The sequence below is a fragment of the Leucopleurus acutus genome (genome assembly GCF_964270905.1).
Source record: "Leucopleurus acutus genome assembly, chromosome: 5".
In the NCBI taxonomy this organism is placed as follows: Eukaryota; Metazoa; Chordata; class Mammalia; order Artiodactyla; family Delphinidae; genus Leucopleurus; species Leucopleurus acutus.
The window spans coordinates 132014232-132027733 of NC_139147.1; the positions used below are offsets into that span (position 1 = coordinate 132014232).

The 13502-nt window shown below is 39.8% G+C and overlaps 1 protein-coding gene across 1 annotated transcript in view; it reads left to right on the top strand.

The window, feature by feature from the left end:
• Nucleotides 1–13502, top strand: part of CPNE4 (copine 4) — a gene marked incomplete at its 3' end in the record, with an annotated part of 591787 nt that overhangs the window by 353689 nt on the left and 224596 nt on the right. The window lies entirely within an intron of this gene.

Consider the following 13502-nt stretch of genomic DNA (forward strand, 5'->3'; position numbering starts at 1 on the left):
CCACTCTCATTTCCTCTTCCACATTTTGGCAACTGCCAAAAACCTAGTTTCACAAGGATATCACGATCTAATGTTGAAAATGTAAACTACTTCAAGGGTGCAAGATATCAAATATCCCTGTCCTTCTCTTGAAAATATCCAGTGTTGCCCATGAGCTCACTGTAATGCCCTGGGTGACATGGTGTACACAGTTTATAGCCCGAGCTCATAGCTTCATGTCACAGGAGTGCCTAGCTTATACAAATTCAACTATAGTAGCCCCCTCTTTTTCGTGGGGCCTATGTTCCAGGACCCCCAGTGGATGCCTGAAACTACAGATAGTACTGAACCCAATATATACTATGTTTTTTCCTATACATACATACCTATGATAAAATTTAACTTATAAATTAGAGGTTTATAGAGATTTAAAAGATTAACAACAGTAACTGATAATAAAATAGAAGTTATAACAATATAGTATAATCAGTTATGTGAATGTGGTCTTTCTCTTTCTCAAAATATCTTACTGTACTGTACTCACCCCTCCTCTTGTGATGATGTGCGATGATAAAATGCCTACTTCAGGAGCTGAAGTAAGGTGAATGGCATAGGCATTGTGACATAGCTTTAGACTACTATTGAAATTCTGCCAGTATGTCACAAAGAGGATCACAAGCTTAGGGTGATCCTACATTATGGAGCCATGAGTTGAGGGCTGGATGTCAGGAGCAGATGATGTCAATGTTTGGGGATCCCAAGTGGAATGGAGCAGGATGGCATGAGATTTCATCACCCTGCTCAGAATGGCATAAAGCATGCAACTTAAAACTGATGAATTGTTTATTTCTGGAATTTTCCATTTAATATTTTTGGACCACAGTTGACAGTGGGTAACTGAAATTGTGGAAAGCAAAGCCACATGTAAGAGGGGACTACTGTACAGTCTCTTGCTGCTAAAAGCTATTCTTGTGTTCAAAGTTCCATATTTTTAAAATTTTATTTATTTTATTATTTATTTGGTTGTGCTGGGTCTTAGATGTGGCCGGCAGGCTCCTCAGTTGCATCTCGCCAGCTCCTTAGTTGTGGCATGCAAACTCTCAGTTGCAGCATGCATGCGGGATCCAGTACCCTGACCAGGGATTGAACCCGGGCCACCTGCACTGGGAGCACGGAGTCCCAACCACTGCACCACCAGGGAAGTCCCAAAGTTCCATATTTTTAACGCAACATGGCCTGCAAATGTAAGTCAACTAATACGACTTACCCTCATACAAAGAATCAGAATCTATTCCAACACAGGCAGAAAAGTTAATTGTTTTGGACATACTGAAAGATATTACATCTGTATTTTGCAGGTGATTTAGGTATTTTTAAAATTTATAAACTTTTTTCAAATACAGAATACTCATACACAAAAAATGTATATATAATTTTATATAAATACATGAGCCTATCTTCACCTTTTAAGAGCAGTCTCTCTTTTTCTTGTACTTTTTTGCTTGATTTCACCATCATCTTCCTCAGTCTTTCAATGTATATTCTCACGCTAATATAAACAACTTAGAATATAACCTTTTAGATTTTTCTCTTTGTTCATGTAATCTTAAACGCCATATTGATAAACACACTGATATGGATACTAGTCATCGATTTACATGATGGAGACACATTATATATTGTTTCTTGTGTCTTGCATTTTTAAATAAAAAGTACCAAGTCAGTTGACAATTCATTCTTTCAAATGACTGCATGATATCCCATGGTGTGGATGAACCACAGTTTATCCACCCATGCTCTTGTTAATGGGCATTCATCATGTTTCCAGTTTATCCGGCCCCAAAACAGCTCTACAATCCACAATTTTGTTCATATTTTCTCACATACCCAGTGGTTTTATTTCTAAGGGTTACATTCTCAGGTATAGAATTGTTGTGCTGAAGGGCATAATCAAATTAATTTTTTAAAATAGATGTTGCTAAATAGCTTTTATTATTTATTTATTCTATCTAGATTTGATTTGCTTCTGGTTTTTTAAGTAGTTTCCAGCCATTCCTGTTTCACTTAGTAGCATTATTTTCAGCGTCTATAGATCTGATAACATGGTTTCCCCCTTTGATGTATTGATATAATTAATTATATTGATAAAATTCTCGATACTTCATTTGCATCACAGGAATAAACTATATGGTCATAATGTATTTTTGTATACACTGCTGGATTCTTTTGCCAATGTTTTATTTAGAATTTTCATATCTATATTCCAAATGAGGTTGGTATATACTTTTCTATTTTCCTACTATTCCTTACCAGGTTTTGGTATGAAATTTATGCTTGTTCCACGAAATTAATTGGGGAGCTGTCTAGCTTTTTCTATGGCCTGGAAAAATTGAAGTAACATCGTAATTATTTTGTAAAATTAGCTAAATCTCAGCTGTGAACCCATCTGGTCCTAGCGCCCTTTTCAATGTCAGATCTCTAATCACCCTCATGAGCTTGTCTACAGTTGTTGGTCTATTCAAGTTTTCCATATCTTCTTGGATAGGTTTGGGTAATTTATATTTTGCTGTAAAATAATTTCCCCTTGGAAATATTTAATATTAAATATTCTTTTAGTCCTTCCTGAATCTGTGATTGTTCTTTCTTTTTTATCTATAATCAGACTGCTAGGTGTTGGTCTGTTTTATTTTACATTATTTTTCAAAGAACCACCTCCCAAATTTGTTTATCCTTTCTAATATCTGTTTCCTTATCTTTTATTTTGTTGTTATAAGCTCCTATCTTTATTAATTCCTTCTCCTAGTTTCTTCTGATTTATTTTATTGTCCTTCTAGTTTCTTAAGATGAGTACCAAGTGTCTGGTTTTTTGTACCAGCCAATACCTCTATGGCCTTTTTTATTGTTTATCTAATAAGTCAGTCCTTTCTGAGATATGTATATTGAAATGTCCAATGGTAATTGCATTTCTGCAGCATTCTCTTGCATAGGTTTTGTTTCATATATAGATGATCTTTATGTGTGTGTGTGTGCATTCAGGTTTATGACACATACATTTTTCACAAATTGTGCAACTTATAATTACACGGCACCTGTTTACCCTGTCCATCTTATTTGCTATTAATAGCACCAATCCTGCTTTCTTTAGATTTTTATTTTACTGAATTCATTCCTTGTGTTTAATCTTTATTATTTTCTCTAGCTGTGCTTCTTGTAAACTGCAATTAACTGGGTTTCTTTTTAAGCCAGTAAGATGGTCTTTGTATTTTAATGGGAGAAATCAGTCTATTTACATTTATTCATTGACTATTGTGCTGTATTTTGTTTCTTCCATCTTATTATGTTTATTATTTGTTTTACATTTTTATTTCCTTTTGTTCACGTTCCTTATTTTTGCTCACATTTTATGTTAAGGTTGCCATTCTTTTCCCCTCATCAATTTGGTAAAATTGTTTTCTTATTTTTCTTAGAAAAATCAGGAGTAGTTATCAGGAACTCAGTTTTGACACGCAAAGTTTGAAAAGCCTACAAAATGTTAAGTGGGGCTTAGAGACTGTCTATAGAGTTCAAGAAGCTTCAGTTTTGCCTCCTATTCAACCACAGGGCAGTTGCTCTGAGGCTATCTCTCCAGTGTGTCCTGAGAGTGCTCAGCCTTGGGTATGCACAGTTTCTCAGACCATCAGGGGTAAATGTGATTTTATTTTGAAAGCCTGGCTTCCTCAGAGTCATCCTGGGTCAGAGGAGCTTAACATTCAGCTAGCTTTGTCTAAATTTGTGCTTAATCCCCTGGAGCTACTAAGGCCCCTGTGTTTTGCTGATGGATTAGGTGTGCTGGGAAGATGCTTTAGAGTTTGCCCTGTGTTCTGCTCTGACTGTTCCTGAGTAGGTGCAACCTAGGGAATGCCCATAGCCTTCCTGACCCCCAGAAGGATTTTTCTTGTCTGTCCTTTTCCCTGGTTCTCGCTGTTAAATTTATGGCTGTTCTGCCAGGTAGCTTGTTGCTACTATTGTGACTACTAGCCCTCTCGTAATTGCTCTCTACCAAGATCTCCATGGTTTTTGACATCAAGGCATTTAGACAGAACTTCTCCAGGCTTTGTTTCCAGTAAAGTCAGCCGCCTCAGGCGGAGCTTTCTTCCTTAAGGCTTGCCTCCTCACTTGGGCAGAACCTCTGTGCCACTGTGCTGAGGCGGACTGGGGACAACGCAATTCGATGTGTGATGGTCAGGGAAGAAGGACATCTAGGCTTGAGATACCAATTTGGGAGCCATCAGTTTACCAATTTTATTTAAAACGATGAGGTTAGATTAGATGATCTAGAGACCTATGTAGAGGGAAAATAAAAGCAATCAAAAACTTAAGCCACTTGTAGGGCTGAGCTAAGGCATTTAGCTATGAATAGATGAAGAGTTTCTGCCTGAGACCAGGGCCCGGAAACACTTGGTCCATCAGTCACAAGCCAGCTCCATCTCAAGCCACAGGGGACAGACTGAGTTTCATACCTTGTATGTCTCATCCTGTACCCATATCACTTGTTTATAAACATGATTTTCCATCCACCAAGTCTAGCATATGTTGTTGTCTCAAGGATCCAACTGGCTCTACAGATAGACGTAAGTCATATAATGTAAGTACAGTAACATGCAGTAGGTGCTCAATAAATGTCAGCTTGTTTCCTTTATTGACCACAGAGGCTAGAGCAAAGCGACTTAAATCCATGAAGTCATCTCTAAATTTCCATTTTAGTTGTTCCTTCTTTATCAAACTGTCTACCTTCCTATAGCTACATTGTTTTAAGGGTACCTGAAGGATACTTTAAGAATTATTTCAATCATGCATGGTAAGACATGCAGATACAAAATGATTGCTGTAAAGGAGAGAGTCTGTACTCACATTTTTCTAGAAATGGGAGATACCTTGTGACACACAGGGCACACGGGGCAGCATAGGGCTCAGTCAGGAGGCAGAGGGAGCAAAGGAAACACAGGCAGCAGCCTATATTGTGGTTTTCATGGGAAATAATGGGCTAGGCAGGGTAAGCAGGTTTAGGATTGGCTGGTTTGAATAATTTCAGTGAGCTCCAGTGAATAAGGGATGTCCCTAGTTGTCTGATACCTGGCTCTGGCATGATCAGGGCAGGAGAGTCATGGTAGAGAGTGAAAGAGCTGGATAAAGGAGGTGATGGGGGTAGGGGTTAGGCTCTGGCTTGGTTGGTTTGCATATGAAAGGGCGCCCTCCAGGTTTCTTACTCTCTCAGAATTGGCCAGCCCTGACAAGGATGGTCCCTCCAGGGTCAGCAAGGACCAAGATGTCAAAGCATAAAATATATAGAAAACAAAATGTCATGATTAATACACACATTCTGTTTTATGTTTGTGCATATTTGCTAGACCAAGAAAAAGAGGGCTCACATTGGATCAAGCAAAATCAGGGAGCTGGAAATGAGCCATAGAGAACCCATAACCACTAAATTATCCACTAGGTAATTAAAACTATCCATTCTCTGGCTATCAAAGCCAGTTTTTAAAAAATCCATATTTGGATTCAGGGATAGACTTAGAATTCCAAAACTGGGGGCTTCCATGGTGGCACAGTAGTTGAGAATCCATCTGCCAAGGCAGAGGACACAGGTTCAAGCCCTGGTCCGGGAAGATCCCACGTGCCGCGGAGCAACTAAGCCCATGCGCCACAGCTACTGAGCCTGTGCTCCAGAGCCCACGAGCCACAATTACTGAGCCTGCGTGCCACAAATACGGAAGCCCACACACCTAGAGCCCGTGCTCTGCAACAAGAGAAACCACAGCAATGAGTAGCCTACGCACTGCAACGAAGAGTAGCCCCCGCTCACCACAACTAGAGAAAGTCCATGCACAGCGACAAAGTCCCAATGCAGCCATAAATAAATAAATTTATTTTTTTTAAAAAAAGAATTCCAGAGCTGGAAGAAACCTTCAGAATTAGTCTATTCCTCCCCCCGCAACCCCTCACATCTGTTGCTTAAATCTCTTCCTTATTCCTGCTAAGGTGGCGTCTTACTCCTTCAGGTTTTTCTGATTGTAAGTAAAGGTCCTCTCTTTATGGAGCCAAGATCTGCTTCATTTTGTCCTTGGCCTGTTAATTCCTGAAAGCCTGCTGTCTTAATGTACAAATACAAAAAACACTCAGCCAAGCTCCCAGAATAACTGCCAGATCAGATAAACTATGTAAAATGGGCCTACAGAGCTGACAAAGAGACACTTGTATTTGTCACACCTATTGCACATTTAAAGATGTCACTTATGAGAATTTGTTTTCTGTCTCTTTCTCTGAGCTGGGTTAGGAAAGCCTCCACTTCAGGGCACCCCCGAGTGTTGCCAATAGCCACTGCCACACAAAATGTCCTTTCCACAGAATGGATGGGGCTATGAGTAGGACATCTGTATTATAAATTGAAGTCTTGACTTTGGGAGGTATGGTATATAACTCGTTTAATGCTGAATCCCTAGGGCCTAGCTCCGTGCTGAAAAAATCACAGGCACTCATTAAATCTTCACTGAGTGAATGAGAGGATGCATGGAAATGAATACAAAGTGCTAATTGGAAGGGTCTGCAAATAAGTAAGACACAAGAAAAGAAGGTTTGGGTTGCTAGTAGAAGAAAAAAGCAGTCCTCCAGGGACCAAAGTTAGGCACTGAAATCACTGATGCTGTTACAAGAAAGCAATATATTCTGAATTAGGTTTTCTCACCTATTGAGCAAGGGGCCGACATAGAAGGGTGTTGTGTAGGTTTAAAGAGAGAATGAGCATTAGGAACTTAGCACAGAACCCATGATGAGCAGTCAAAGCACTCCAGCTATTGTTGATTTGCTGCTTCTTTATACAGTTGACCCTTGAACAACTTGGGGGTTAGGTGTGCCGACCCCCTCATGCAGTCAAAAATTCACATATAACTTTTGACCAAAACTTAACTGCTAATAGCCTACTGTTGACCAAAAGCCTTCCCAATAACATGAACAGTCAATTAACACTGTTTATATTGTATTATATACTGTATTGTTATAATAAAGCAAGCTAGAGAAAAGAAAATGTTATTAAGAAAATTATAAAGGAGAGAAAATACATTTAAAGTACTGTATTTATCAATACTGTAAGCTTATGTCATCTGTTTACAAGATGAATCATCTGTCAGTACTTATATCTATATAGTCATACAATATAAAAGACTGTAGCTGTTGTATGTATTACTAACACTAGACATCAAAAATGAAAAGATAATGTGAAAAAGAAATTCATATTTTTTTACAGGTATAACGAATCATTCATTGATAACAGAGAAGCAGCAGTATGATTGCTTCATGGTAACCTAGCCTATACACTAAGGAATGAATTGTTGTAAAATGTCTGTGGCATAAAGTATTGCAGTCATATTCATAATACAGTACTGGAAACATTATTACTTTTTAAAAAATTGCCTACCTGTGATGATAGGCTGATATGCAGTTTCTCCAACTATGAGAGAGGAAGAGAGAGAGAGACAGGCATACTGCACAGTAATGTAATTCTTTGAAAGCAAAGTTATAAAACAGTAAGAAAACTAATACATTATTAACTTTATATTCCATATTACTCACCTTATGCCTACGTAAGGATAGGCTATCCACTTCAATACAAGTCTTGCACACAATGTTCTACACAGTAAACACTTAGGCAATGATGATGATACAAAAATGTTTACACAGTTCTTGCTGTACAGTTATTAGATTTTCACACGAAGACACATACATACTCCCAGAAGATAAGTTTATTAACCGTATGGCATGATGATTATTTAGTATTCATTAAGTGGAAGTGGATCATCATAAAGCTCTTCAACTCATGTCTCCACACTGAGTGAACTGAGGAAGAGGAGGAGGATTGGTCTTTCTGTCTTGGGTGGCAGAGATGGAGGAGGTGGAGGGGAGGCAGGAGAAGCAGTCACACTGAGTGTAAACTTATGGAAATACATCATAGTTTCTGACTTTTCTACTTTTTCATTTCTCTGAAAATGTTTGTATACCATAATCCTTCCATCATTTGCTTTACTTTCAGCACCCATATTATAGAAGGATCCATGTTGTAAAAGTAATCAAAAGCAGTCTTGAATGATTGGAACCCTTCTGCTGGATAGTCTGATGTCAGCTTGTTTCCTGGCACTGTTTCTTCTATGTCTTCCTCATCCTCTGGCCCTGGCTTGGAAGCACTCATCTCCAACAAGTTGTCTTCTATTGATCCCTCTGGTGTGGTGTCCATCAGCCCTTGAAGATCTGTAACTTGAAACCCTTCACACCCCCCCCTCTTTTTTTGCCATATCCACATTCTCTTTCATGATTTCCTTTGATTGGCTCTGTCATAAATCTTTTGAAGTCATGCACAACATCTGGACACAGTTTTCTCCAGAAGGAATTTACTGTTTCGGGCCTGATGGCTTTTTAATAACAATGATGACATCTTCAGATATCTTTCTCCTCAGTGATTTTCTTAATGGTGTCTGGGAACTTATCTGCTGCTTCTTGGTCGGCAGAATCTCCTCCTGTCATGTTGACATATTTTAAGCCAAGGCTCTTTCTAAAATTATCAAACCATCGTTTGCTGGCTTTAAATTCTCCAGCTGTAGATCCTTCACCTTCCTTTTGCTTTAAGTTGTCATATAATGATTTTGCTTTATCTCGAATCATATTAGAGTGTATAGATATGCCTTTCTTAAAGCAGTCCTGCACCAACACAAAAGCTGCTTTTCCAAGTCAAAATAAAAGGCATTTCACAAAAAGTGCAGCTGCTAGTATAGCTGAAGCGATGGCTTCACAAATTTCCTTTTCTTTTTTTACAATGGTCCTTACGCTGGATTCTTTCACCTTGAAGTGGTGGTAACCACAGCTGCAGACCTCAATCTAGGGTACATATCAAGCAACTGAACTTTTTCTTGTAACGTCATGACTTTCTCTGCTTCTTGGGAGCACTGCAAGCCTCACCAGTAGCACTTCATGTGGGTCCCATAGGTGCCAAGGTTTATGGCATTGAACTTAAACATGATGAAAAATACTCAAGAACTGCAAGAGATCACTTTTTACTGCCATATCCTATTTACTTGAAAAAAACTGCTCACTTAGAGATGATTAGCATAACATGGCATCTTAAGTGGATACTCACAACACTTGAGCTCATCACAATAGCAACAGGAGACGACTACAAATTATTACAGTAGCACAGTATGTACTACAGTTAATTTTCTGCAGGTGTGATTTAATACTGCATCTTTACAGTTATTTACATTTCTCTCAACTGCAAATGGCACCATGTATGGTCTGTAAGTGTTTGTGTGCTTGTTTTGATAAATTTTAACTTTTTAGACTAGATTTGTGTATGTTTTATGGTGATAAATGATAAAATAGACTAGAATCTACATATATTTTATGCATTAATGACATACCTAACTTTTACTTATATTTGTCGATATTTCTAGGCTATACAGTTTGCAAGTTTTTCAATTGTCACAGATCTCCAAGACATTTTCCAATATACTTGTTGCAAAAATCCACATATAAGTGGACCCATTCAGTTCAAACCTGTGTTGTTCAAGGGCCAACTGTAATCATGAGAGTATCTAACCCTATGCTTATAAGTAGGCCTTCAAATTGTAATCACTGATGATCATTTGAATGATGCTGATGATGATGAGAGTGTGGTGGGAAATTTCACCACTTAGAAATATGGCCCCAGTCCTAATAATGCTTGTACCTAATGAAGGACCCAGCAATGTAAGCTCTTCAGTGTCAACAGAATTACTGACAAATGAGTAAGAGGAGCGTCACAGCATCAGTGGGAGATGCCTCTAAAAGAGACATATGCTTCGTAAAGAAGCCTTGTGTGCTGTATGTACATGCTTATTTAAAGACAGAGGAAGTGAGGATACGGGGAGGGGGAAGGGTAAGCTGGGACAAAGGGAGAGAGTGGCATGGACATATATACACTACCAAATGTAAAATAGATAGCTAGTGGGAAGCAGCTGCATAACACAGGGAGATCACCTTGGTGCTTTGTGACCACCTAGAGGGGTGGGATAGGGAGGGTGGGAGTGAGGGAGATGCAAGAGGGAAGAGATATGGGGACATATGTATATGTATAGCTGATTCACTGTGTTATAAAGCAGAAACTAACACACCATTGTAAAGCAATTATACTCCAATAAAGATGTAAAAAAAAATCCCTATTAAAAAAATGTAAAAGACAGAGGAAGTAGAAGTTTGAGAACGGGAAAGATAAAAAGAAAGACAGAGAAGGATTTTTACCTCTTCTAATAAAAACGTTATCTTGTGACAGTCTTCGGGTAATTGCCATAAAGAATCCGTCTTCCCAAGTGGTTGGAAGTAAATTGAAAAATCCGTTGAGATTACTTTTCTGATTACCAGTCCTTCTCACAAGAAAATAAAGAGGAATAGGAGGAAAAATATATATACATTTGGAGAGCTTTTTGGTATGTGGAGTAACTGGAAACTTTTGGGGTGATGCCAGAGTTGCCATCATCTACAGTAGCCTAGAACATTCCAGAGCTCAGCCTGCCACCCCAGCCTGCTAGACTTGGGCCCAGACAATCAGGGCCCGGTGAGGAGAATGGGCCTCCTACACTCGGAGTGTCCATCTACCATGTTCTCTCTCAGCCCTGTGTAAGCAGCTTCAACTTTTTAATTAGCAAATATAGTGAAAAGTTTTCAATTCCTTGGTTTCTAAAGGAAGTCTTTCAGGGAGTGGTAAAATGAAAAGTGAAATATGTGGACATGAGGCAAAAGTAAGGGGTGCTGGTTGTTGGCCCCCAGTGGAAGGAGAACCCAGGTGTGTGGCTGGACTGACAGACGGGCATTCCCCAGACTTGTCACCAGGCGAGGACTGTGGTCTGTGGCTAAACAAAGCTGTTTGGTCTAAATTGACTATGGTGAGAAGGCAGGGGGCCTGTGGCACATGTCTGGATCCACCCCAGGCTGAGAAGAAACTCAGCTCTCTCTCTCTCTCTCCCACTGTCTTCTAGCTTCTGAGCTAGAGTTTCTTGGTGATAAGAATTTATGGTAACTTGGGTTTGGCTTCAGGTAGAAGCTCAACATTTTAATGAGGAGATCAGGGAGAAAAGATGGTCAAGAGAAAAGTCAGGGAAGATGAGAGGGAGGGCCCATGGAAATTGTGCAAAACATTGAACACACTCAGAGGCTTATCATGTGTCATTAATTTAGTAAATAAACACTGAACGAGCAGTTTGTGTTTGGCACTGTGCCAGGTGTGGAGTACTTAAATCAATGCATCCCACTTGTGTTTTAACTTCTTTGCTCTTAGAGAAAATAAAAGATATCTATTTTCTTAACACTTTAGTGCAAACTCCTTCAAGTGTGTTTTGATGGATATTAATATATGTATTTTGTGAGAGGGAAAAGGAGACTTAAATACATTTGGAAAATTTTAGACAAGCTAACACACTTATTGCTGCAGAACCCTTCAGGGGTCTGTAATGTACTATACTATGCATGACAGCTTTCTAAGAAAAAGGTACAGTGGGCAGGGCTTCCAAAACTCCTTTGACTGCATATGCTTTATTTCCAGGAGCTGCTTGTTGAGCTAGAATATTGCAGAGCATGCTTCAGGGATGCTGCTGTAAAGCACTGATCATCCCTTTCGGGGGACAGGCAGGATGTCTGACTGTGCACTGCTCTGTTAGCCGAGCATCCTGATCTGCCTGGCTGTGAGGTCCCCTCTGACTGATGCTTGTGTTGGGAGGCACATAGACTAGCCCATTTCCTAAGATCCCATTTCCTGGCATGGCCTGATTCCATAGTATTGCCCCCTTTAGGGAACTTTGTTTTTAGAATTTTGTTTCCAATGTTGTGGGGGATTAGCTCTCGTTAACAAAACCACAAAAAGAAAGGCTGAATATGTGGATGTTTGATTTGAACTTCGAAGCTGAAACGCTGGGCCCTGGGTCCTGTAAGCACCTGTGTAGCTGTGTAGGCGATTGTGGAATAAGCAGTTTGGTGTGGGGAGTCCGTGCACTAAGCCAGAAGGCAGAGAACCTAGCTTATCCACATCTCTACTGTCAGTCTGTAGCTTCAGGAGTTTGAGAATGTTATCTTAATACCTGTGGGTCTCAGTTTCCTCTGTTACAAGTTGAATCACCAGAGTAGAAGAAGAAAGACACACAAGTGACACCTGAGCCAATCCTGCCCCTCCTACACCCGGGGCAGACATTGCTAAGTGATCATTTTCCCCATAAATACAGAGGTGGTGTCAGGCACCTTTGCAATACCCTGTTCCCACCAACCACTCTTAACCGAGAGGCAGCATGGAGGCTGCCGTCATTCCCAGACTGGATGAACGCTAAGATCTGAGCTTATCACCACAAACAACATCTACTTTCTGGGAAAAGCCAAGTGTCAAGGAGAGGTGAGCACCCCCACTGAATGAGGGAGCACTGTGGGGAAGAGCCCCAGGCATAGGCTGCTGTGCTCCTCCCTGTCCAATGACATTTGGAGAAGATCCACTTGGATCATGTGACTAATTCACAATCTGGGCAGTTGTGAATTGACTTGTAAGCAGACTGGATGTTGGTTATTCTAAAGGAGTCAGGGGAAGGGGAACTGGAAGCTGGGAGGTTGACCTCAAGCTACGGGACCATCCCCATGGCTTCATCCATGCACGTGGGCACCTGTTGTGAGGAGAGTGAGGCAGCCTTGCGAGCCCACCTTCACACTCAGCTGGCTGGTGTGCTGGGTTGGACTTGGGATGTGTATGGAGCATCCTGCAGATGAGTTTCTTTTCACTATTTCAAACATCAACTAATAAGAAAACTAAGATTTTCCAGTCTTTTTTTTTTAATTTTACTTATTTTTTTCTATACAGCAGGTTCTTATTAGTTATCTCTTTTAAACATATTAATATATATATGTCAATCCCAATCTCTGAATTCATCCCACCACCCCCCAACCACCACTTTCCCCCCTTGGTGTCCATACTTTTGTTCTCTACATCTGTGTCTCTATTTCTGCCTTGCAAACCAGTTCGTCTGTACCATTTTTCTAGATTCCACATATATGCATTAATGTAAAATATTTGTTTTTCTCTTTCTGGCTTACTTCACTCTGTATGACAGTCTCTGGGTCCATCCACATCTCTACAAATGACCCAATTTCGTTCCTTTTTATGGCTGAGTAATATTCCATTGTATATATGTACCACATCTTTATCCATTCATCTGTCGATGGGCATTTAAGTTGCTTCCATGACATAGCTATTGTAAATAGTGTTGCAATGGATATTGGGGTACATGTGTCTTTTTAATTATGTTTTTCTCTCACTATATGCCCAGTAGTGGGATTGCTGGGTCATATGGTAGTTGTATTTTTAGTCTTCTAAGTAATATCCATACTGTTCTCCATAGTAGCTGTATCAATTTACATTCCCACCAACAGTGCAAGAGGGTTCCCTTTTCTCCACACCCTCTCCAGCATTTATTGTTTGTAGATTTTCTGAT